The sequence below is a fragment of the Bos indicus genome, chromosome 17 (genome assembly GCF_029378745.1).
Source record: "Bos indicus isolate NIAB-ARS_2022 breed Sahiwal x Tharparkar chromosome 17, NIAB-ARS_B.indTharparkar_mat_pri_1.0, whole genome shotgun sequence".
Taxonomy (NCBI): domain Eukaryota; kingdom Metazoa; phylum Chordata; class Mammalia; order Artiodactyla; family Bovidae; genus Bos; species Bos indicus.
This window is the reverse complement of record NC_091776.1, coordinates 40,302,184-40,324,810: the sequence shown is the minus strand read 5'-3', so window position 1 is coordinate 40,324,810 and position 22,627 is coordinate 40,302,184. Positions and strand designations below refer to the sequence as shown.

Genomic DNA, 22,627 nt, shown 5'->3' with positions numbered 1-22,627 from the left:
ATACTGTGGCTATATTTAGGCCCTGGCCATATTAGGGAAACTGATTCTAACTTGGTGGGAACATTTTCAGTGTAGTGTTCTGACTTCCTGTCAGTGTCTAGTGAAGAACACAAAATTGGGCCAAGGACTGGTTATGGGTTTTGTCTTTGTTGACTGCTTTAGGATTTTCTGCAAGTTTTGGAGGTAAATGTGTTGGAGAGAATTGGTGATCCCAGGACCCTTCAGCAGTGTGTCTGCTGTGGGCTCACCTTGGAAAAGATGAAGTAAAGACTCAGGAAGATGAGGACAAATCAACCATGACACGTCACATTGACCCGGGGCGCCAGGGAGAGTCTTTCCTCCTGCTTTGTCACCTGACTTAACTCTCAGATGCTGTGAAGCCATCCTGGGAAAGCCTCCTGGAAAATGTCCCAGTCCTGCCCTGTATAAGATTTAGCCAAATAGGACATGGCTTGTGCTTTCAGGGGAACGGGTACCTCAGAGGGGTGATGAGCTGCCCTTGGGGGCTCTGTGGTTGTATAGATTTCCAGAAGTTAAGGTGTAAACCTTACCTTAAAACTCTAGCACGCCTAATGTGAATTTAGTGTTTTTCAGTGCATTTAATAACAGGAGGTAACTTGTAGATCTTGAGAAGGAAAGGAAGATTCAGGTAGGCTTTGGGGGCAGTTTTGTAACATAGATTGCTATGTATTTGGGGAAAAACCTAAGTAAAAATAAGATCCAGTTTATATATATACATATTTTTGTTTTAGAGGTTTTCTATATCTTCTTGCAGTGATGGACTTCCGCTAGTTATTTTAAACTTTTCCCTACTCCTCTGCGGTCTTGCCCTGGATAGTGCTCTGTTAACCCTGGGCCTCACCATGTCCCTGACCTCCCAGCCGTCTTTATGTCCCTCCGGTTCTCTGGAACTTATTAGAGAGGAACTTTGAGGACCAGGGTAAGTAGCTTACCTTGCAGGTCTTTTTCAGATCTTTGTACTTCCTGGGCAAAGAATCATCACATTTGAGATTCCTTCTTACGTGTATTTCTTTGAGGATCTTGACAGGAAGCCCATTTCATAGCTTTGAGGAAAGAGCTTGCTAGGAAAACAGGAAAAGAATCAGAAGAGATTGAATTTATAAGTTTGAGAGAAGGAATTATGATTATGGTTTTTGTGAAGTATAAGCTCCATTTAAAGTTATAAAGTTGCATTATGGTCTTGATATTTGAAAGAATTCTTCTTTTTGCTTTCACTTTTAACTAATTCACACACACACACACACACACACACACACACACACGCTTTTGAATTTTTTCCAGAAGGATAAATTAGAACAGAATGAGGTTATGTGTCTGGCAGCTCAAATAAGAAATAGAATTGGGTTCCTGGTTGCCTTGCATCTCAGGTCAGCATGTTCATTTTAGGAACTTTTGAAAGCCAAGATGTGTCCACCAACTTCTTTCATGTCTTCTTCAAGTTTGAAATTTTATCTTATTTTTAAATGTCTCTGGTAAATTAGCGGACCAGTTTCCGCCTCAGATGTGTGTGTAAGATGGAGGTGGAAAAGATCATGGGTTATCCAGTGTCTTATTTGGGACCAGGTAGATGAAGGAAGTAGGTGTGTCACCTGGAACGTGAGGGGTCAGAGAGCATCTCAGCCGCTTGGCCACTGACTGTTTAAGTGTTGGGGAGAGACCCCACCCCCACACCCCTCCAGTCCTGAATATTTGAAGTCACATTGCCTAGTTCGTGCTAATCCACGTCTTCCACATTTAAGTCACCTGCTCCAGGGTTAGTATAATTTAATCCACTTATCGTTATCTGAGAGGGTCTGATGCTTAGCTCGTGGGTGTGTGACTTTGAGCTCCACCTGTACATACCAGGGTAGGACATCTAAGGACAGCAGATCCTACACCGACATGCATCAGCAGCAGAGAACACATTGGAAACTGTAACAGGAAGATAATTCAGACGCTGATAAGGAGCACACTCTTGTGTTAAGTACCTCACTGAGGACACACTGTTCTCATCCTCGCTGTGACTGAGGGCCAGGCCAGGAGTTACTCTTCCCTCTAGCAGGAGGGCTTCCCCCCGCCCGCCCACCAGCTCCCAGGACGCTAGCATCTAACTAGATTTTCCTGGGGTAAGGGAGGAATATTCTGGAAAAAACACAGCTAGCTCCACCACACCACATTTTTAATGATCTTTTTAATAAGACACGTGACACATAAATCATGCGATTCGTCAGTACACCCACCCCACCGCATCTCCTGGTCCTGAGCTGGGCCCTGGAGGGTGTTAAGAATTTGGGGTCAGAGTCTAGCTCATAAGGTGGGTTCCATTCAAATCACCTGGAGGACCAGTCAAGGAGGCCATCAGTTTCATCCCTCTTTGTGCCACCATGTGTGTGCACAGACCCGCGTGTCTCTCCGTTTCTCTGGGCCTCAGTTTTTGTCATTTGTAAGTAAGGTGATTGGATCCTTCCCGTGTAATAAGGTTGCGATAGGGAGGTAATATATTTGAAAGTAATATATTTGAAAATCTTGTGAAAAGAGTAAAATGCAGTACAGAATGATTTTAAGTATTACCAAGGGCCTCTTAACTCATGGAATTTAGTATCACTCATATTGAGGCTTTTCAAAAACTGAGCTGTTTTTCAGAGGCTGATTTCTCCTTTACTTAGTTGGGATACTTGAGACAGAGCTGAAGCAACTTGTTATTACTTCTCTTTTTCACCTCGATGGTGTTGGTCATGAAACAGATTGAATTTTCAGAGGAGTGCTAAGACCCTCATCAGATTTGGATGAAGGTGGCTGGGCAGTCAGATTGGCTTTAGGAGTGTGGTATGTTTTTCAGAATTATTTGCAAGTTTTTCCTATCAAGAATAAAATCTTATTTAAGTGGAAAGGAAAAATTTGTTAGGTGAAGTGATACAACTGGATGGCGGATGGCACTCTGCAACTGCCAAATCTTTATTTTTTGACTCTGTGTACATATACATGTACATGTGTATTTATATGTGTACATGTGTGTGTATGTGCACATGCAAGGGTGTTCTCTAGAAAAAGTAAAAACAATATAAACTTGTGAATGATATTGAAGGTAGGTGTGGGACCACGCACGTGGGAAGAGGGTGAGCAGCCCTGCTACCAGGATTTTAACAGCAGCGGTCAAGCAGTGGGTGAAATTTTTATTTGATTCTTCTCTGTTTTACATTTGGTTGGTATTTTGGGTTTTGCCCTAATGAATTTGTGTTACTTTTGTGATTTAAGTTATTTTAAATGTTAAGTACGCTCTGGGGTATTTACCATTGTGAGGTAGGGATTAAGTGTAAGATTTGCTGAGAAACCCAATTTGTATAAATAGTCTTTATAGATTTTCTCTTCTTTGCTACAATAACTGGTAGTTCCTGTTATTAAGAGTAATATGCTGTGAATTTTAATAAACTTAACACCTAAGTTCTTGATGATCCTTAGGAGGCCAGTTTAATTGGTGAACTTGATAATTGAAGGCGATATTTGTGTGCACAGTTTTTACTAGTGGGGCAAGTTTCCTGCCTCCCCCAACCTCAGCCAGCATGGTGTCCACCAGGCTCAGGAGCTGCAGCCAGGTCCCCAGGTGATCACCTGGATTAAGAGAGATCTAACTAAGATTTATTTGAAGTGTGTTTGGAAAAAGGTAACACAACTTTTTAGATTTGGGGGAAGCTTGAGTAAGTTTAAGGGGCTGGGATTGGATGTTTTTAAAGCTGAGAGACGTATTACAGTTTTAAGTTCTGAATGTGAAATGGTTGTGTTACATGTTGTCATTTGACTTAGCAGGTGGTCTCAAGAGATGGGCTGGTCACGCGGTCTTTTAAAGCACAGAGGGTGGAGGTAAAGAGGGGCTGATTTCTGCCACCGTGGATTTGGAATGTATTTCCCATGGTCTGCCCATCAGATCAGCCTAAGGAAGCCCCTGCAGTTGTTTTTCCTTGGCAAAGGAAGTCGTAAAAGATTGTCCTTGTGCTCCTGAAATGATCTGGCTGTTGGTGTGAACTCCTGGTGGGTGAATCTGATTTGAGAGCTGGTGCTGTGCGATTTCCCCAGACACTGTTTTTCTTGGTGTGGGCACAAAAGAACACATGTTTTATCCTGATTGTCCGAGTCCCTTGCTGGCATGAACGATCAGGCCTGCACCATGAGATCACGTCCTTGGCTGTAAAAGTCAGTCTTTCCCTTTGTGGATAAAAATGCTAAAATATCTGGTGTGTTCCTACTTACCAAGTGTTCTTCTTATCTCAGGTTTGTGAGAAATGATTATTATGTAAAAGAGGAAAAACAGGATGGACTTTTCCAGCTAACTGGGCATGTAATGGTGACTTCCCTCAACCCCACCCTGTCTGCAAGTGGAACATCCATGACTCACCGCTCAGGCCACACAGACACTCTTTTGCAGCGTATGGGGTGGGGGCAGGATGGGGGTGCAAGGGGGTGGGCTGCTGTCCCTCTGTGTTCAGCCGGAAATGTCCAGCCGCCTCTGTGATGGACTCCTGGGAAGGACAATGTGCCATCTCACACATCATGCTATTTCTTACTGCACTCTATGTTTGTGCCGAAATGACACAATATATTAAGTGCAATAAATGCAACCATTAATACTCTGATGTTTTGGGTATGTGTTAGATGGCAGGTGCTTTCTGTTACATGAGATTTCAGTATTAGTGTGAGTCTGGATCCCCCGCTATCATGTTTCTCTCTAACTATGTGCTTTTCATTCATAGATACGTTTGGAATATTTTTCTAGTTATTTGTCCCTGAATCTTGCTTCATACGTAGATCGTGCTCTGGAATTTGCACCCAGTGTTGTGTTATGAAGAGATAGGTGCCTGCTTTATGAAGATGATTTTATCACCACACTTAAGACATTTTCATCATCATATAAGAGCATTTCTGTTTTTGAGAAAATACACCTTTAAATCAGTGACCACTAGTGTCTGATTATTTATGGATATCTACTTGAAAATGACTACCAGTTCCTGCAGAGTGGTCACTGGGGCAGTAGAAATTCATCCCCCAGAGCTGATGGGGGTTGAGGGGAAACCTGCATATCTGGTGGGAACCTCAGCTGAGTTTCTAGTGAGGATAATTGTATGTTGGATATTAATAATGTAACCACACATCCGTCACATGTGGACAGCCTAAGTAAACTGTGTGTTGATGATAGAAGGATTTTTCTAGAGAAATTGATAGTCCATTTATTTGAATATACCCTAGGTTACATTGTGTAATCCAGCCATCCCCAACCTTTTTGACCCCAGGGATGGGATTCATAGAAGACAGTTCTTCCATGGACCAGGGGAGTATGGGATGGTTTGGGGATGATTCAAGCACATTACATTTATTGGGCACTTTATTTCTATTATTGTTACATCAGTTCAACCTCAGATCATTAGGCATTAGATCTGGGAAATTGGGGATATCAGTAATGGATATCAGTAGAAATGGAATATATACATGAATTTACTTGACAATTTAGCACAACCCAAGAAATATACTAACTTTAGAAGTATCTGGTTTTCCTTGAAGAAAGTGCACTTGAAACCCTGTAATGCTAAATGCTACACTGCTGAGATTTACTTGTCAAACAATCACTGTTTCGTTTTATTTAATTGTGACCTACTGTGACAAAAATGTGTGTGTTTAAATGTTGTATCCATGGAACTTTTCACAGAACATATTTTCATTTATTTTGATGGTTTAACAAACAGAAAACTAGCATTTGCTTACAAGTACACGTATGTCAGTTAGATGGAATTTGGATTTTTGCATTTCATTGGTGAATTTTGCTCACTAAACTTTTTGTTCAGTTGTCATGGCAACTGTGTTTCTTCACAAGTTGGAGACAAGTTAGATGTTAACCTGCATATTCCTCAGAGATGAAACAGGTGTTGATTTAGGATGTGTTAGGAAGAAGCAGCAAAATCACCAGTCTAATCAGTTCTGCCTTTAACACCTTACACTTACCTCAGATTGCCAACCATCTTTCCCTGGGTGTACCCAGAAAACTGAGTGTTTTGTTCTGTCATATGGTTGAAACCTTTGGAGTAATGGAAAGACATTAGTGTGTTTGATTTCATCTAGCTCTTATTTGACTATCCTCATTTACTCAAGTTCTCTTCTAAAACAGGATTGAGAAATAGTAACAAAAATATCGTTTAGCCAATTTAAGCATACATTTGAGTAATTGAATGAAACAAGAAAACATCCATGTAGTGGTTAGATAAGGGAATTCTTCTAGCCCTCCTGTCCCAGCTGTAGTGCTTAGTACAGGGCCTGGCAGGAAGTTGTACTTAAATGCTTGTTAGAGGAATGAATGAATGAGACTTTTGCAAGCAGACGATCCTTAAAGATTCTCTGGTATTCCAGAACCTGATCTCTTGATAGACTATGTTGTTTTTTTCTTGATGTTTCTGATATGCATTTTGTCATTTGTCAAAGGAATCTTGTTATAGACAATGTGGTTTCCTTCTTTCCATTAATATGAATGAATTCTTTTTCTGATATAAAAATAATGAGGTAGATACTCTAAAGGGACATGCCCACTCCTTAAAAAACAAAGAAACATAAAAAATACACTTAAGGGACTTCCCTAGTGGCTCAGCGGTAAAGAATCTGCCTGCCAATGCAAGAGACATGGATTTGATCCTGGATCTGGGAAGATCCCACGTGCCACGGAGCAACTAAGCCTATGCACCAGAACTATTGAGCCTGCTCTCTAGAGCCCAGGGACCGCTGCTGAGCCCATGTACCACAACTGCCGAAGCCTGTGCACCCTGGAGCCCATGCTCCACAAGAGAAGCCTTGACAGTGAGAATCCCACACTGCAGCTAGAGTGTAGCCCCCGCTCACCACAACTAGAGAAAGTCTGTGTAGCAGTGAAGACCCAGTGCAGCCAAAACTAAAAATAAATAAATAAAATGATCAAAATGACACTTAAGTAATACATCTGAGACTTAGTTATGAAATTTCATAGCTGTTGAAAGCAGCCTATAGGAAAAGTATTTAATAATATCTGTAAACCTCTGAAATTACTAGCAAACTGTTTGCTATAAAACTATCCTATGCTATTTAGCATTATTGAATTTTTGTGTGGCTTGGTAAAACTGAAATACATTATAGAATGAAATTAGCTAAGTGGCTGTTTGAACAGAAGATACAGCACGTGTGCTCAGTCACTTCAGTCATGTCTGACTCTTTGTGAACCTGTGGACTATAGCCCACCAGGACCCTCTGTCCCTGGGATTCTCCAGAGAAAAATACTGGAGTGGGTTGCCATCCCTTCCTCCAAGGGGTCTCCCCAACCCAGGGATGGAACCTGAGTCTCCTGCGTCTTCTGCATTGCAGGTGGATTCTTTACCACTGAGCCACTGGGGAACTTAATTCTAAAAACAGTGTTGGTATTCTAAATCCTCAGAGATGGTGTTTGCAGGCTGCAGGAAGTAAGTGCTTTAGAAAAAAAGATGGCATCTTCTTTGCATTCCATGCATGATGTTTCCAGCTGAAAAACTCATTTAAAATGGGTTTATAAACCTGGCATGCCCTTTAGGAAGAGATGGCCCAAACTGATGTGTCATTGGCAATGGCCTCGGTGAGTGGGGAGGGAAGCCATGAGCAAACATTTCCCTGGCTTAGCAGGCAGTGCTGTTTGCTTTAGGCTGGTGCACTGGTTGCCAGGGCCGCATGATCCCGCAGAGGGCCAGGAAAGCTGCCTGGTCCCTTCCATGTGTGCAGGGCCCCGTGGAGACCCTAGGAACACCCTGACCTGGAACAGGTCAGCCCTGACCTGGAACACTGCGTGCCACTTAGTGCCACGAGCTCCTGAGAAACAGCTCACAGATTAAATTACGATTGTGTTCAAGGTTAACTTTTAAATGCACCTGATTAAAAATCAAACAGTATAAAATGGTATACATTGAAATACAAGTTTCTCACTTCACACCCCTAATCTCTCTTTCCAAAGGCTACCCTTATTATTTTCTATACTTTTATTTCTTTTTATTTTTGGCTGTGCTGGGTGTTTGTTGCTGCATGGGTTTTCTCTAGTTGTAGCAAGCAGGGGCTGCTCTTCATTGTAGTGCGTGGGCTTCTCATTGTGTGACTTTTCTTGTTGCAGAGCACGGGCTCCAGGGTGCTCTGGATTCAGTAGTTGCAGCATGTGGGCTCAGTGTGTGCAGATTCCTGGGCTCCAGTTGCACAGGCTCAGTAGCTGTGGCACACGGGCTTAGTTGGTCCTTGGCATGCGGAATCTTCCCAGACCAGGAATCGCACCCGTGTCTCCTACACTGGCAGGTGGATTCTTTACCACTGAGCCACAGGGAAGTCCAGGCTACCCTTATTATACCAGTTTCTTTTAGTTTATCCTTCTGGAAATATGCTGTGCAGACACAAGAAAAAACATCACCTTTCATTCCCAGAAATGGTAGTTGGTATACACACCGTCCAGCATGTTGCTGATACCTGCCTAGTTTCCGCTGACTGAATGCATGTAGAAGACTTTATTTAACCCAGTGGTTCTCCAGTCTGGCTGGACATCACAGGACCCCAGAAAGATTTAAACGCCCAGAGCATTCTCCGAGATTCCAGTTTCATTAACCCTGGTTGTCTATGGTCTGTCTTTATGAACATCCTACTTGGGTACCTTTAGTGTGCAGTCAAGTACACAGCCCTCTATTGATGAATGTTTAGATTGTTTTCAGTCTTTTTTTTTTTTTATTAGAGATGGTGAACATCCTGGTCAGAAGATGTTTATGCAGAAGCTCAAGTATCTTTCTAGGGTTAGGATCCAGGGTGGAATTTCTGCCAGATCACTCTCCGGAGATGCTGCACCTGCCTACGCGCCTAGCCGTGTAACTGTGTGTAACACTATAGCAGCTGGCTGGTGGAGGTGATTGAAAGTGCCCTGAAGAAACCATGCCCGTGGGTGGACTGTACCTTTTACAGGGGAGTTATTGACCCCCTGTCTAGCTTGTATTTTGGGGCTCGAATGATTTAAAAGAAAAATGTTCTCTGCGTGAAGGTGTTAAAAAGAAAAACCAAAAAAAACTTCCGTACCTGGAGATGTTCTTTAAGCATGATTCTTAGAATGATAAAAATCTAAAAAGAATTATACTTGTCTAACAGCTGGAAAGTAGCTAAATTGTGATGTTAGCTTCATAGGATATTATGATTAAATGATTATGGGGACTTTATTAATATAATTAAATTAAGTATTTTAATACAATATATAAAATATATTAATGCATATTTAGTATATCAACAAATACATAAAATACTAAATATATATCATGTTGATTATAACACATGCTACATAATATACATAAATAATGATATACTTATATAAATATACATATAAAATGTTACAATTAATAACATAATCAAATATTAGATATGGTAAATAAAAATCTCAGAATCAGTTGGTTCCTACAATATGAATATACTAATAAAATACATAAATGTATGATCAAGGACTAGAAGAAAAACAGAAAAATACAAGAGTTGATGTGATGGGGTAATGACCTTGTAGGTAAATATTCTTTTTAAAAAATTCCTTTACTATTATAGCATGGGCAATAAATAAAAATTAAGAAAAATTCTTTTATAATGCAAATAGCCATTTGTGGTTTTAAAAATATGTTTTCGTATTCTAAACCTCATTAACTATGGACTATCTGTGTAAGTGGTGTGTCTGCAGTCTTTTAAGACGCCTGTAAGTAGCTGCTTCTCTGGAGTGTTCGAGGAGCCCCCAGTGTCTGTGGAGGAGGGACCATTTCCTGTGCGCTAGGCGCCGGGCTGCCTGGTCTTTGCTTACATCCTCTTGCAGTTACCCTTTGACAGTGGGTATTTTATTAGCTAATTTGTAAATATAAAATTGTAATAATCTACAGATAAAAACTGAGGCTTGCTGGAGATCAATGTCTGGTTAACTAGTGGCCCTGGGAATTTAAAACCCAATTCAGTACATGGTCTGTATTCCTTCTTTACAGGTTAATATTTGAAGTTCCTAAGAGGTTTATAAGGAAGGGTGAGGTCTAATATTTCTAGGGAGCTTCCCGTTTAACTGTGCAATGATAGATACCAAGTTTAAGAGCTAACTGGTGGTACAAAGCAGTGAGTAGAGCAGGACCAAGTGTACTGTCCTGTTCAGATGGCAGGTAGGACTGAGGGCTCTTTAGTCTGGCTGCTTAGAGGCGGCTTCACCCAGGAGTTAAGACCTGAGGGGTAGGACTCAGGGCTGGAGAGGCTGGAGGTGCGTCACCTCGGCAGTGTTCCTGGGTTAGCGAATGGATCAGATTCTTTGAAGTTAGAGTGCTTCCGGGAGGCAGGATCCACTGGCCAGAACGTGCAAGGCCTTGCAAGCATTATATACATGTTCAGTTTTAAATTTCAGTGGCCCCAAAGAATAAGTGGAGGTCCTCAATCTGTACTTGGAGGGTTAATAGAAAGAGTAGGGAATCCGTTGTGGATTTGTTTTCTTGAGTTCAAAGCCAGCTCCCCCCACTTATATCGTAGGGCACACCTGTCTTAGTTTTTTCTTCAGTAAAATGAATGTAAGATGGCTTTTCTCGCAAGGTCCTGAGGACTAGAGAGCGCACGTCAGTTACACCGGCTGCACAACACTTAGCACCTGTCAGGCCTCCCATTCACAGCAGGTCTTGTCACTCTCAGAGTCCAGTGTTGCCTGCCTCTGCTTCCAGCTCCTCCAGCTTCTTCCTTGTGTTAATCCCGACTCTGGGTGATGTCCAGACTGTGAGGAAGTGACAGGTGGCTTGTCTTCATCAGGAGGTGGTGTTCCTTCCCCGAAAGCCCTGGGGAGCCACTGCAGGTGTGAACAGCAGTGGGTGAAGCAACACAGCACAAATACTTTCGCTTAAATTTTGGTGCCGCATGCAGATCAGTGCAGTTTTACTTTGTGTGATATTCCTTAGTCTCTCCCGCATCCCCAACTCCAGGCTTCTCATCTCTGAACGGAAGAACCAAATGGATACAAGCTGGTAATGTCACAGTTCCCCTTTATGGTTCCCCTCCCAGCTCGTGGCAGAATCCATACGTGTAGGGAGTTCACTCTCTCTTTTTTTAAACTCTTAAGAATCTGTTACACAGTTTTTTTTTTTTTTATGGTTTTTAAGATTTATTTGTTTATTTTTGGCTGTGCTTGGGTCTTCATTGCTTCTTATGGCTTTCTGTAGTTGCAGTGACCAGTGACCGGGACTGCTCTATTTTGGTGTGTGGACTTCTCACCGTGGTGGCTGCTTTGTTGAGGAGGAGACGGGCTTCAGGGTGCGTGGGCTTAGTTGCCCCACAGTATGTGGGATCTTGGTGGACCAAGGATCACACACATGTCCTCTGTACTGGCAAGTGGATTCTTAACCACAAGACAGTCAGGGAGCCACACCGTCCCCCTTTTAAAGTAAAGACTTTTTAAGAGTAGTTTTAGGTTTACAGTAAAACTGAGAGGAAGGTCCAGAGTTTTCCCCTTTACTCGAATGGTGCTTTTTTTTTTTTTTTTTTTTACCAAGGGCCAACCTACCTCCACACACCGTCATCACAAAGTCCTTAGTTAACTTTCAGGTTCATTCTTGGTATTGTATGCTCTGTGAGTTTGGACAAATGTGTAATGACACGTTTCCATCCTTGTAACATCATACAGGGTATTTTCATGGTCTTAAAATCCTCTGTGCTCTGCCTTCTCCTCCCCCCTCCCACTCCCAGTTATCTCTTTTCATAGCCCAGGAGTTCCTTTTTTTCCCCTAAGTGGTTTTCCAAGTTTTGTGAAGAGCTGAACAGTTTCCTAAAATTTCAGACCTGTGCCAAGGAGAGGAGATTGCATTTGAACACGAGTTAGATTTTTACAAACAGAAAAGGGATGGACAAGGGGAAAGAGAGAGGCATTTGTCTCGGAAACTAGACGAAGGGAAAGCTTCCAGTTGTCTATAATCTCACCTAACTGAAGCGCTAAGTACTGACCCTAATTTCAGTGGTGGTGAAGGTGGTGAGGATCTTAGTTTCAAAAACCCACGCCCTCTGCCTCCTCCAGCTGACACTGTTACAGGCTACCTGGTGCCTGGAGATGCAGCCCACCCGCAGTTCATAGCCTGTTCAGCATCCTGTCTTCCTTCTTCCAAGCCACCTCGTTCCCACCCAGGTGGTGCTGGACTTTGTTCTCCCAGCTGATGACCGCCTGCTGCTCCGATTGCTGCAGCGAGGATGGAGTTTTACAGCCTGGACCATAAAAGTCAATATTGTGTTTAAAACAGCGGTAGCCACGTGAGTTGGCCGAAGCTTGCCTTGACCGCTAGCGTGTTTGGTAGCTGTTTTAACAGCAAGGTTCGAAATGAGCACTGGATTATAAGGATTGTTATGGCCCAATCAGCAGACTATGGTAGGTAGCATCCTGGAGGGAAGTCTTGCTGTCCGTCCTGTGTTAGACCTCCGCTCTCTCCCCATGTTTTAGAAACCTTTGTGTGGAGAGCCCTTGGGCTCCAGGACTCAGAGGTACTGTTGGGGGTGGGCACAGTTATCCTTGAGGATAAAATAACAGGATTGCTCCTCCCCATCTGAACAAATCCAAAATATTGTTAAACTGTCAGTTATCACCCCTCTGCTCAGAAGATTCACCTTTTCTTCTCATCCTAGAAATATCTGAGCTGTGGGGCCTTGACCACCTCTGCCCTGAACACTGGGACAAGCAGGCTTCATAGTTTTTTTTTCTTTTTTTTTTTGCTGGCTGACATTCTCAGTAAGGGTCTTTCCTCACCATCAGATTAATTCCCATGTGGCCTTTTGGGGTCAGAGGAAGAGGTCACTGACCTACGTTGGTTTAGGCCCTGAGATCCACACAGCTGGTTTTCTCCACCAGCTCTTGTGTGGTTCCGAGCCTGGCGCAGTCCAGCTTCCCAGGATTTAAGGCTGAGATCAGGCATCAAAGTTTGCAAGTAATTATGGGCTTATCTGTCTTGCACTTCGTTCTCTGCACGTAGTTTCCAGGGGGACCTGACTGGTATGCATGGAGGAATGTGCTTGAGGCATGTTTCAGAGAAATAGGGAAATGATGTGAAAGGGACAGGGAATTGTCAACAAAAAGAGTAAGTAATTCTTAAAAAGGAGTAACATATAACATTACGTGTAGGGTTTGAGCCTAAGTAACCCGGGCAAATGGTAGCATAATTAATGCAAGTGGAGAAATGACTTGAAAAAAGCAATGTGTATGTTTGTTTTTGCACATGAACTTGAGGTGCAGCTGAATACCCCAGTCATAATGCTCAGGAGACAGTGATTGAGGAGATATTTTAGGCTAGTATTTGCCAAAGGGGCCTGGGAAATCTACATCTCTCTTTTAAGACTTTTCTTCTTTCTTTTTTTGTAATTAAAAACATTGAGGAACTTCCCTTGTAGTCCTGTAGTTAAGGCTCCATGCTTCCAGTGCAAGAGGTGTGGGTTCGATCCCTGGTCAGGGAACTAAGATCCCACATGCCTCATGGCCAAAAAATTAAGGTATAATTCGTATATAACATTTTATTAGTTTCAGGTGTACATCGTGATTTGCTATTCATGAATATTGTGAGGCAGTCGCAATAAATGTAGTTAACATGTGTCAGCTCATGTAGTCACAAAAATGTTTTTTTCCTATCACGAGAACATATAAGACCTATTGTCTTAGCAACTTTCAAATATGCAATACAGCATGAACTGTAGTCACCATGCTACGTCCTAAGACTTTTCTCTTTCTAGTCCCTCCCTCAAAATTACTTTTGTCCAAATTCTGTTTGCTTTTCCCCACCCAGTTCAAATGCTACCTTGACAGTTTTGCTGAGCCCCAAGTGGGCACACCCCTCCCCCCAGCCCCTGCACTTACTGTTTCTTTGTTTGGTCTTTATGCCACTGACAACATTCTACCAGCTGGTTTTCTAATTAACCAGACACGACCAGATTATACCTTGCGTGCAGGGAACATCATATGTCCCTGTAGCACACAGCACAGAGCTGAGGACGCTGATTGTAGCTCAGTCAATGTTTAAATATACTTAGTCAAGCCTGGCTTTTTTTTAGCTAGTATTACTACTTAGAGGAATATAAATTTATGAGCCATTCTATGGAAGTTCCTTTCTGTGCATAAACTTGCCTCTCTAAAGCTTTTAAGGACATCTCCCCAGGCTTCCCCTGCAGAATTTAACCAGTACGCGCGTTTATCCTGTCTGTGTCTATGTTTACCCCCTTCTCTTCTTTCTTTCCAGTTACAGGGTTATTTAATTTTTATTCAACCTTAGAGACTTTTCTGTAGACCATTTTATCTTTTTCTATACTAGTTCCAGCTTAGATTTCTAAGGTTCATCACCAAGAAATGTATGATGTATTCTCTTAACAAGGTACTTTTTTTTGAGAGCTTGGGTTTGTCATCAGAATAGCTTGAACGCCATCATTCTCTAAACTGACCAGACCTTTACTCAAACTGAAACTCCTGTACTTATCTGATGTTCAGAGAACCTGAAAGAGCTTAGTGTGTGTTCCCTCTAGTTGGACATTTTCAACAAGAAAATGTCTAGTGCTGTCGACACGTGGCCCTGTCCCTGGCTGTCTCTCTAGATCAGCCATGAAGAGGTTGGGTTCACTCTCCACCCATCACTGAAAAGACCACACTGTTTACACTTCTCCTTCCAGAGAAATGTTTGCTTATCCCTACTTCTGTTTTCTGGTCCTAATCCAGATCTCTGTCCAAGATAAATATTCTATTGGCTTCACACTGTTTTATCCTCGTTAAAAACGAATGACCAGATACCTGCAGTTCATAGGGTGAAAATGTTAATGGTGATTCAGACTCGGATGAATAAATGAATGCTTGTTTTGCTTTCTCATGTCATAGTTTTAAAAAAGAAGCCACCTAAGTTTACTTGTGCATGAATGACATATACTTACAACTTCAGGGGGCTCTCAGATGTCTGTTCCTCTCATTTGAATTTTGTGGATGTCAGTTTTGAGAGAAGTGGGCTGACTAGGACTTGAGAGTTATGCATTTCACCCATAAATTGTGGCTGCTTTCATATGGTGTTGAGAGTTGACAATGTTTTTTTAAGTTTTTTAAAATAATTTTTAAATTTATAATTGAAGGATAATTGCTTTGTAATATTGTGTTGGCTTCTGCCATCCATCAACATTAATCAGCCACAGGTATACATATGTCCCCTCCCTCTTGAAGCTTGCTCCCACCTCCCACCCATCCCACCCCTCTTGGTTGTCCCAGAGCACCAGATTTGAGCTTTCTGAGACACACAGCAAATTCCCTCTGGTTATTTATTTTAAATATGGTAATGTGGCTTTAATTTCCCAAAGCACATAGCTTAGTTTGGGAGGAAGCTCCAATAGTCATTCTCTGCAGCCTTTATTCCATGAGAGTATTGCCCCGTCTCCTAGTAACAAGTTACCCAGCATCAGAGGAGTTGCAGTTTTGATCTTCAGGGCTTCACTTCTCCTTTTGACTTTCTGTGGTTTCCTCCTCCTAATGCTATATCCTTAATTTGCCACATTAATTAACTCAGATGAGGTGATTTCTTAGTGGGGTATGGGGACAGGAGGCCCGAGGGGGAAAGATTATTTTCTGAGTGCTGCTTCTCAAGGCCCTAAGGTCACTTTTATCCCCATCTGTGATTTGATCTATGCACCTGAGGCAGAGGCACCTGTGGGTCCAGATGCCTAGAGGCGGGAGCCTGTTGGGGATTAGAGTAGCGTGTGCTTCGATGATGTTGAGAAAGTCCCGCCATGAGGTCCTGTTAATGGAATCCTCTCCTCCTTGGCAAAGACTAAGAAAGGCATGTTTAGCCCAGGAAATGTAGTGGTGATGGTTTCAGAATAGTAACAAGCCTCGCTGGAGGGTTAGGATACTGCAGTTAGGAATCACATCGAGACATAAACCGGTTTCCCTCGTGGATTTCTTTTCTAAAAATCATGCTGAGAGAGAGGTGAGTATTGGTTAAATGTGCTGTTGACTGTTGAAGACCAGTGTTTCAGAGAAAGGATCATTGATGATGGACTTAATTGTAATAGTTCACATTTACGTGGATTTTATTTTCCAAAGTGGTCACATAAATTTCACAGAACAGGACATGGGTCCCCTGGACTAGGAGGTAGGTGCCTGTGCAGGGTGAGTTAGGTTGGGGACACTGATCTCTGGGCTCCTGATTCGTGCTACGGCCAGTTTTTATCCCTACAAGTTTGGCCAGGTCCCTTATTTTTTTTTTTTTTTAATTTTTATTTTATAGTGGAGTGTAGTTAATATACAATATTGTGTTAGTTTCAGGTGTACAGCAAAGTAATTCAGTTATATATATATGTGTGTATCTATTCTATCCCAGATTCTTTTTCCTTACAGGTTTTTATAGAGTATTGAGTGGAGTTCTCTGTGTTATATAGTAGGTCCTTGTTGATTAACTATTTTATGTATAGTAGTGTGTATGTATTCATTCCAAACTCCTAATTTGTCCTTCCCCCACTTCCCCTCTGGTAACCATAAGATTGTTTTCTATGTCTGTGAGTCTGTTTCTGTTCTGTAAATAAGTTCATTTGTATCATTTCTTTAACTTCCAAGTGTAAGCGGTATCATGTGATGTTTGTCTTTCTCTGACTTCACTTAGTTTGATCATCTCTAGGGCCACCCATGTCACAAACGGCATTATTTCGTTCTTTCTATGGCTGCGCAATATTCCACTGTGGATGTGTACCGTGTCTTCTTTATCCAGTCCTCTGCTGACAGGCATTAGGTTGTTTCCATGTCTTGGCTGTTGTAAATAGTGCTGCTGTGAACATTGTGGTGCATGTATCTTTCTGAATTTTTATTTTCTCTGGATATATGCCCAGGAGTAGGATTAGAAGTGGGGATAGACGGTAGATCTGTTTTTTTTTTTTTTTTTTAATTTTTTAAGGAAACTACATACTGTCCTCCACAGTGGCTGCACCACTTTACATTCCCACCAGCAGTGTAGGAGGGTTCCCCTCTCTCCATACCCTCTCCAGCATTTGTTTGTAGCAGTTCCCTTGCTTTGTACTTGTTAAAAATTGTTATGAATTTGTAACTAAAATGCATTTTATGTTTTTTAGTTATCTTGGACAGGTATTCTTTTGTGTATCCTTGAACATGTGCTCTTTTCTGGTATTGAGGTGCTCCAAGCCATTAACATATGACTCTTCAGATTCAGGCCTAGATTTCTGGGTGTGGCTGGGCTGGTCCCGCTTCTCCTCGCTGTCCCCCTGCCCCCACCCTTCTTACCCCAGTCAGAGTGAACCTGTCTCGGTTCCTCCAGCACTTTCGAGCGTTCTCTTTGTAAAGCTCTCCTTGGGCGGACCTGGCCTCTTGCCTCCACCTCTCAGCCGCGGGCTCTTGCTCAGTGCAGGGCAGAAGCGGCCGTGGGCTCCGCAGCCTGACCTCGGCTCTGCAGCACCGACGCTGTCGCCGCCACACATCTGTGTGGTCTTGGTGCTTTCCTGAGCCTTGCTGTGCTGGGCTGCTGTTTCCTTGCTGGCCTGGTGGGACCAGCACGACCACTTCGTGGCGCAGCCATGAGGCTCAGATGGGGCTGCCCTTGCAGGGTGAGAGCCATGCCTGGTCCCTGGTAAGTGCTCTGACCACCACCCCAGGGGACAGCACAGCTCCGCCACGTCGTGCCCATCACCGTGCTCAGCACCCCATCCCATTGGGGTGTGGTTTCCTGTGCCAGATTCTGCCGTGACCCCGCAGAGTCAAGGGGACATGCTGCACCCATGGATGGTCCATGCCCTTTATTGGGCGGTGGGGGGCGGGGAGGACAGTGCCCAGCGCATTTGTACATTCGTAGGCCCTCAGGAAATCAGTAAATAAGCAACAGCCCTGTCTGTTTAATGCCTTTGACCTCAGCTTTCTTTCCCTTTTGTGAAGATCGTCTTAGCATTTATTGGTAGCTTTGGATGAGGAGAGAAATGATAGAAAAGACCAGCTCCTGGTTGGGCATGGGATTCTTTGTGAGCTTCTGGGGTTGGGACTTTGCTGTTTTGGGCCCCTGCTCTCTGAGGAAGAGGCGGTGCACACGGATAGGCCTCCGGGAGAGGGGCTGTGTCCTCGAAGCCAAGGTTACAGTGGGGTCTGAGAGAAGCATCAGGGCTGGGTGTCCCTTATGGGGTCATAGCTGCCCTGTCCAACTTGCAGGGTTTCTCACTTTCAGCTTCTGTCAGTTGTCAGGTGCTCGTATAGCCCAGAAGCCACTTGACTTTAGTCAGCAATGCAAGCAATGCAAAGGGAAAGCTTATGCAAAAAGGAGAAGAGTTTCTGGATGGAAGTAACGGGAGAGAAGCGTTTTCAGCTCCAGGGGTGGTGATAGTTCACCGTGGCAGCCCCACTGGTGTTCTTGGTGCACAGAGGGCCTTTCTTAGGGGCAGGCGGGGGCTCGCTGGGCTGCCATGATTCCTTTGTTCAAGGCGGTTGGAGGTCTGGCCCATGATTAATTGCTGTAAGGTATGTTGGATCTTCAGGGCTCAGTGGTGAACAGCAAAGACTGACTCCGGACAGGGCCCCAGTGCAGTCACTTGGAGGACAGGTTCCAGCCTTCCTCCACCTGCTCTGCCCTGGTGGACTGGCGGTAATAATCAGCTGTAGCGGTGGGCCATGCACTCCACTGTCCTGTGGAGGCATCTGGTGCGTGTGCACTGCTTACAGTTTGTTCATATGGGGGCCTGGTTCTTTCCAAAGGAAGCAAGGTGGGATGTGTAGCAATCACGAGAGCCTGTGTGTGTGTGTGTGTGTGTGTGTGTGTGTGTGAGAAAGAGAGAGAGAGAGAAAGAAACAGCAGGCTCTTACCACTCAGAAGTCATTTTCACATAGTTAAGATGTTAAAGATGCTCTTCTGTTATGAAAAACAGCTAGTTCATGTGTTTATCAGAATAATGGGTATATCCTAGAGTGACCTGGGTTTTGTAGGATGGCCAGGTGCCCTGACCACCCTGTATGATGATGCCTCTGTGTGTGTTCCGAACTCTAAAAGTTAACTCAGGAGCAAGCTTCACATCTGCTCCTCGTCTTCCGTATTTCAGGTACAGTGAACGGTTAGAGCACAGAAGTGAATGAGGTACCTCCTGCCCTCGAGCTGTTCAGTCCATGGAGGTTTATTCTCCAGGTTCTGTTGTAACAGGTGTAACAGGAATTCACAGTGTGCCAGAGAGCAGAGGCTGGGGGCCTCACAGAAGCACCCAGTAAACAACTCTTACATGACCCAAGGTCTCTAACATTGGTAGGTTCCTTCATTTTTCAAGTGGTTTTTTTTCTTCTTAGCACTTTTTTAGGTTTTTTCTCTTTCCATTTGGAGAGTTAGATACTGAATATATATATTTACATTTTGATGCTTGAGCTCCTAATTTAAAAATTTTTCTTGTCCTTCCATCTTATCTGCGGATGATTGTCTAAAAGTAAAAGCCGAGTTCTCATGATCTGAATGCGTTCACTATGGATAGTTCCCTGCAGACCTGACTTGGGGCTGGATGGGGTGGGGGTGAGCATTAGGTGGGCCACGATAGTGGCCTGGGACTTGGTGTTTTCTGGAGGACTTTGTGGTTTCTCCCCAGCCCCTCAGGCTGCATTGCTTCCAGTCCCCTCACTAACCTTGTTTTACTTTTTAGGATCCCCAGATATCCCAAGCTTCAGATGTTTCTTTCGCACTGAGAACCTGTAAGGAGTTCTTACGTTTGTGTGTTTTTGATACGAGGAATTTTGCTAGTTGTAGCCCGTGATGATTCAGATGCAGGAAATGCTTTTGGAAGGTCACTGCCTCCCATGGGTTCACGGGGCACCAGGCCTCCTAGCCCCACTTGACACATGACCTCGGTAGTGATCTTCACATTCTGTGTGCCACACACCCCCACCCCACACTGTGTGGAGTGAGGGCTGCAAATGTCTGTCACCTCCCTTCTCTCTGGGTGCCTTACGTAGAAGCGCTGCATGTAATGAAAGCTGTGTGTGGGTGGATGGGGGGTTCTGATGGGGCCTGAGCAGGTGACAGAAGACACTGAGACCCAGACAGCAGGGCCTTCCAGTCTTTTCCTTCCAGTAGAGGAGGCACAGGTGAGTGTGGGCCAGGCTCTGGTTAACAAGCATTCGCCCCACACCCAGCTAGTCCCGGGGACACATGGAGGACTGAGACACGAGCTGCCTCTGGAGCTTGTGGGGAGCAGAGGGGGTGGCCATGGAAACCACATTGGGTACCAGGACAGTTGCTCCTCATCGCTCTTGGATTCCGTGTGTACAGGCTCGCCTGCTCACCAAAACTTCTTCATAGCCTTCAGGTCAGGGCTCAGGATGTTTTTCTGGTCGTCCCCGGACACAGGCAGGTTGACAGAATCCTGCAGCCTCCCAGTGTGCGCGCTCCCAGCTGAGGGCAAATGAAGCAGTGCTTGCCTTTCCTGTGTGCTCTTGTACTGCAGACACATGAAGTGTGCAGTCGAGAGTCCAGGTGGGGTTTTTTCCTTTGCAGTTTTGTGCTTTTCATTGGTGATGTTGCTGTTCGAAATGGCCCATGTGCATTGTGCCTGAGTGCTGTCTCAAGTCCTCAGGCAGGACGGCTGTGATGTACCTGATGGAGAAACTCTGTGTTAGGTGAGCTGCGTGCAGGCGTGAGCTCTGGTGCTGTCGGCTGTGGGTTCAGTGTTAATGAAGCAACGGTATATATTAAATAGCAGAAACACAATAAAGTAAGGTTCGGTACTAATCAGTTGATGAAAATCTTGCGGCCAGAGGTAATGCAGGCACATAACCGTGTATTTCTCCTAAAAGCAGCCGTTCATCATTAACTGAGAAGGCAATGGCACCCCACTCCAGTACTTTTGCCTGGAAAATCCCAAATGGACGGAGGAGCCTGGTAGGCTGCAGTCCACGGGGTTGCTGAGGGTCAAACACAACTGAGCGACTTCACTTTCACTTTTCACTTTCATGCACTGGAGAAGGAAATGGCAACCCACTCCAGTGTTCTTGCCTGGAGAACCCCAGGGACAGGAGAGCCTGGTGGGCTGCTGTCTATGGGGTTGCACAGAGTCAGACACGACTGAAGTGACTTAGCAATCATTAACTGATTCCGTCTTCATGGAGCCTGTATAGAGCTCAGGCACCATGAATGACCAATCTCCCACACTGAGAGGTAGAAAATGGGCCTCAGATTCTAGAATGAGTTGGACTGATGAGGTGGGGTCAGAGCCATGGCTTTGCAGGGCTTGAGGGATAAAAGAGTAAAGCCCAGATTGGGCTTGTATAGGGAGACCCTGGAAGATTCCATCGTCCAAGGGCAGGCCTGGGGGACGGGGTGGCTGTAAGGACAGGGCTACAGGCACAGGCTCCTGGGAAACTGCAGGGTAGACGCAAGGCTGCCAGAGGAGGCAGAGCCCCAGCTGGGCAGGGGTGGTGAGAACAGTGCCCAGGCGTGTGACTGTGTGCTCATTCCCTGAGATTCCGTGTGCTCTGAGACGAGATGGGGAAACTGGAAAGTCTGGGTGTAGACACCGGTGTGCAGAGACTGCTGCCAGTGTCTGATGAGTGACTGGTTCTCCCCAAATAGGTGTGGTGTTCTGGTTTACAAGCCCCGCCCCCTTTGCACCTGCACAGGATGGGGAGCCAAAATCAGCCAGGTTTATGGGTTAGATTCAGGGAGGGGAGAGGAGGAGGGTGGTGAGTGAATGTGGACCGGGTCACAGGGTGTCCCATCTTCTGCAGAGCAGGCTGAGCTCACACTACCAGTTTCCTTCACGCTCGCCCAGCACCCATGGCCCTGCAGTTCCCAGTTCCCTCGTCCTGTGACCGTCTGGGTGGAAGCTGGGGGCGGGCACACTGTGGTTCATACAGAAGTACCAGCTGCTCTCGGTTCTCTTGCAAGGGGTGGGGATGAATGGCTTCCTCTGATGGTCTGAGAGGTTCCCGCATGAGCCTGGCCTTCCAAATGCCCCGTGTCTCAGACTAGGTTTCCTGCCTTTTCTCAGGGTTGGAGCTGGAGGAGTGGCTGGTCAGACACATGCATACCACCGATCACGGGGCCAGCCTGAACGGAGACGTGCCGAGTGTAAAATCCACCGTGGAGTCCAAGGACAGGGTGGATTATTGAATTCAGTTCATCTGTTCTTTTGTGCTTTTTTGAAACGTGAGTCTTAGAAAATTTTAAATTACATGTGTGAAAAGTGAAAGTGAAGTCACTCAGTCGTGTCCGACTCTTTGCGACCCCATGGGCTGTATCCTACCGGGCTCCTCCGTCCATGGGATTTTCCAGGCAAGAATACTTGAGTGGGTTGTCATTTCCTCCTCCAGGGCATCTTCCTGACACAAGGAGCGAACCTGGGTCTCCCGCATCGCAGGCAGACGCTTTACCATCTGAGCCACCGGGGAAGCCCAGCTTCCCGTAAATTTCTACAGGACAGTGTTTCATTGTTCCCTTTGAACTTCTCAGACATAATTTGAAAGCACTGTTCAGTGGTCCTACTTCTAAAGACCAGATTCGTGGCTCCACTTGTGTTTGTTTACTCAGATGATCAAGCGTCTGACCGCAGTGCAAGGCCCTGGTTTGATCCCTGGGACGGGAAGATCCTCTGGAGAAGGAAATGGCAACCCACTCCACTA

General features: G+C 44.7%; 1 protein-coding gene across 3 annotated transcripts in view; it reads left to right on the top strand.

Annotated features, from left to right (window-relative positions):
- FNIP2 (folliculin interacting protein 2) overlaps nt 1-22,627 on the top strand; it is a 126,394-nt gene that overhangs the window by 1,755 nt on the left and 102,012 nt on the right. Inside the window, exon 1 of one of the 3 annotated variants that reach the window (XM_070769190.1) lies at nt 9,334-22,154. The exons of the other annotated variants lie outside the window; for them this stretch is intronic. The gene's annotated coding sequence lies outside the window, so the exon portion shown is untranslated. Of the gene's footprint in view, nt 1-9,333; nt 22,155-22,627 lie in introns of those variants that run through there. 3 annotated transcript variants of the gene reach the window in all.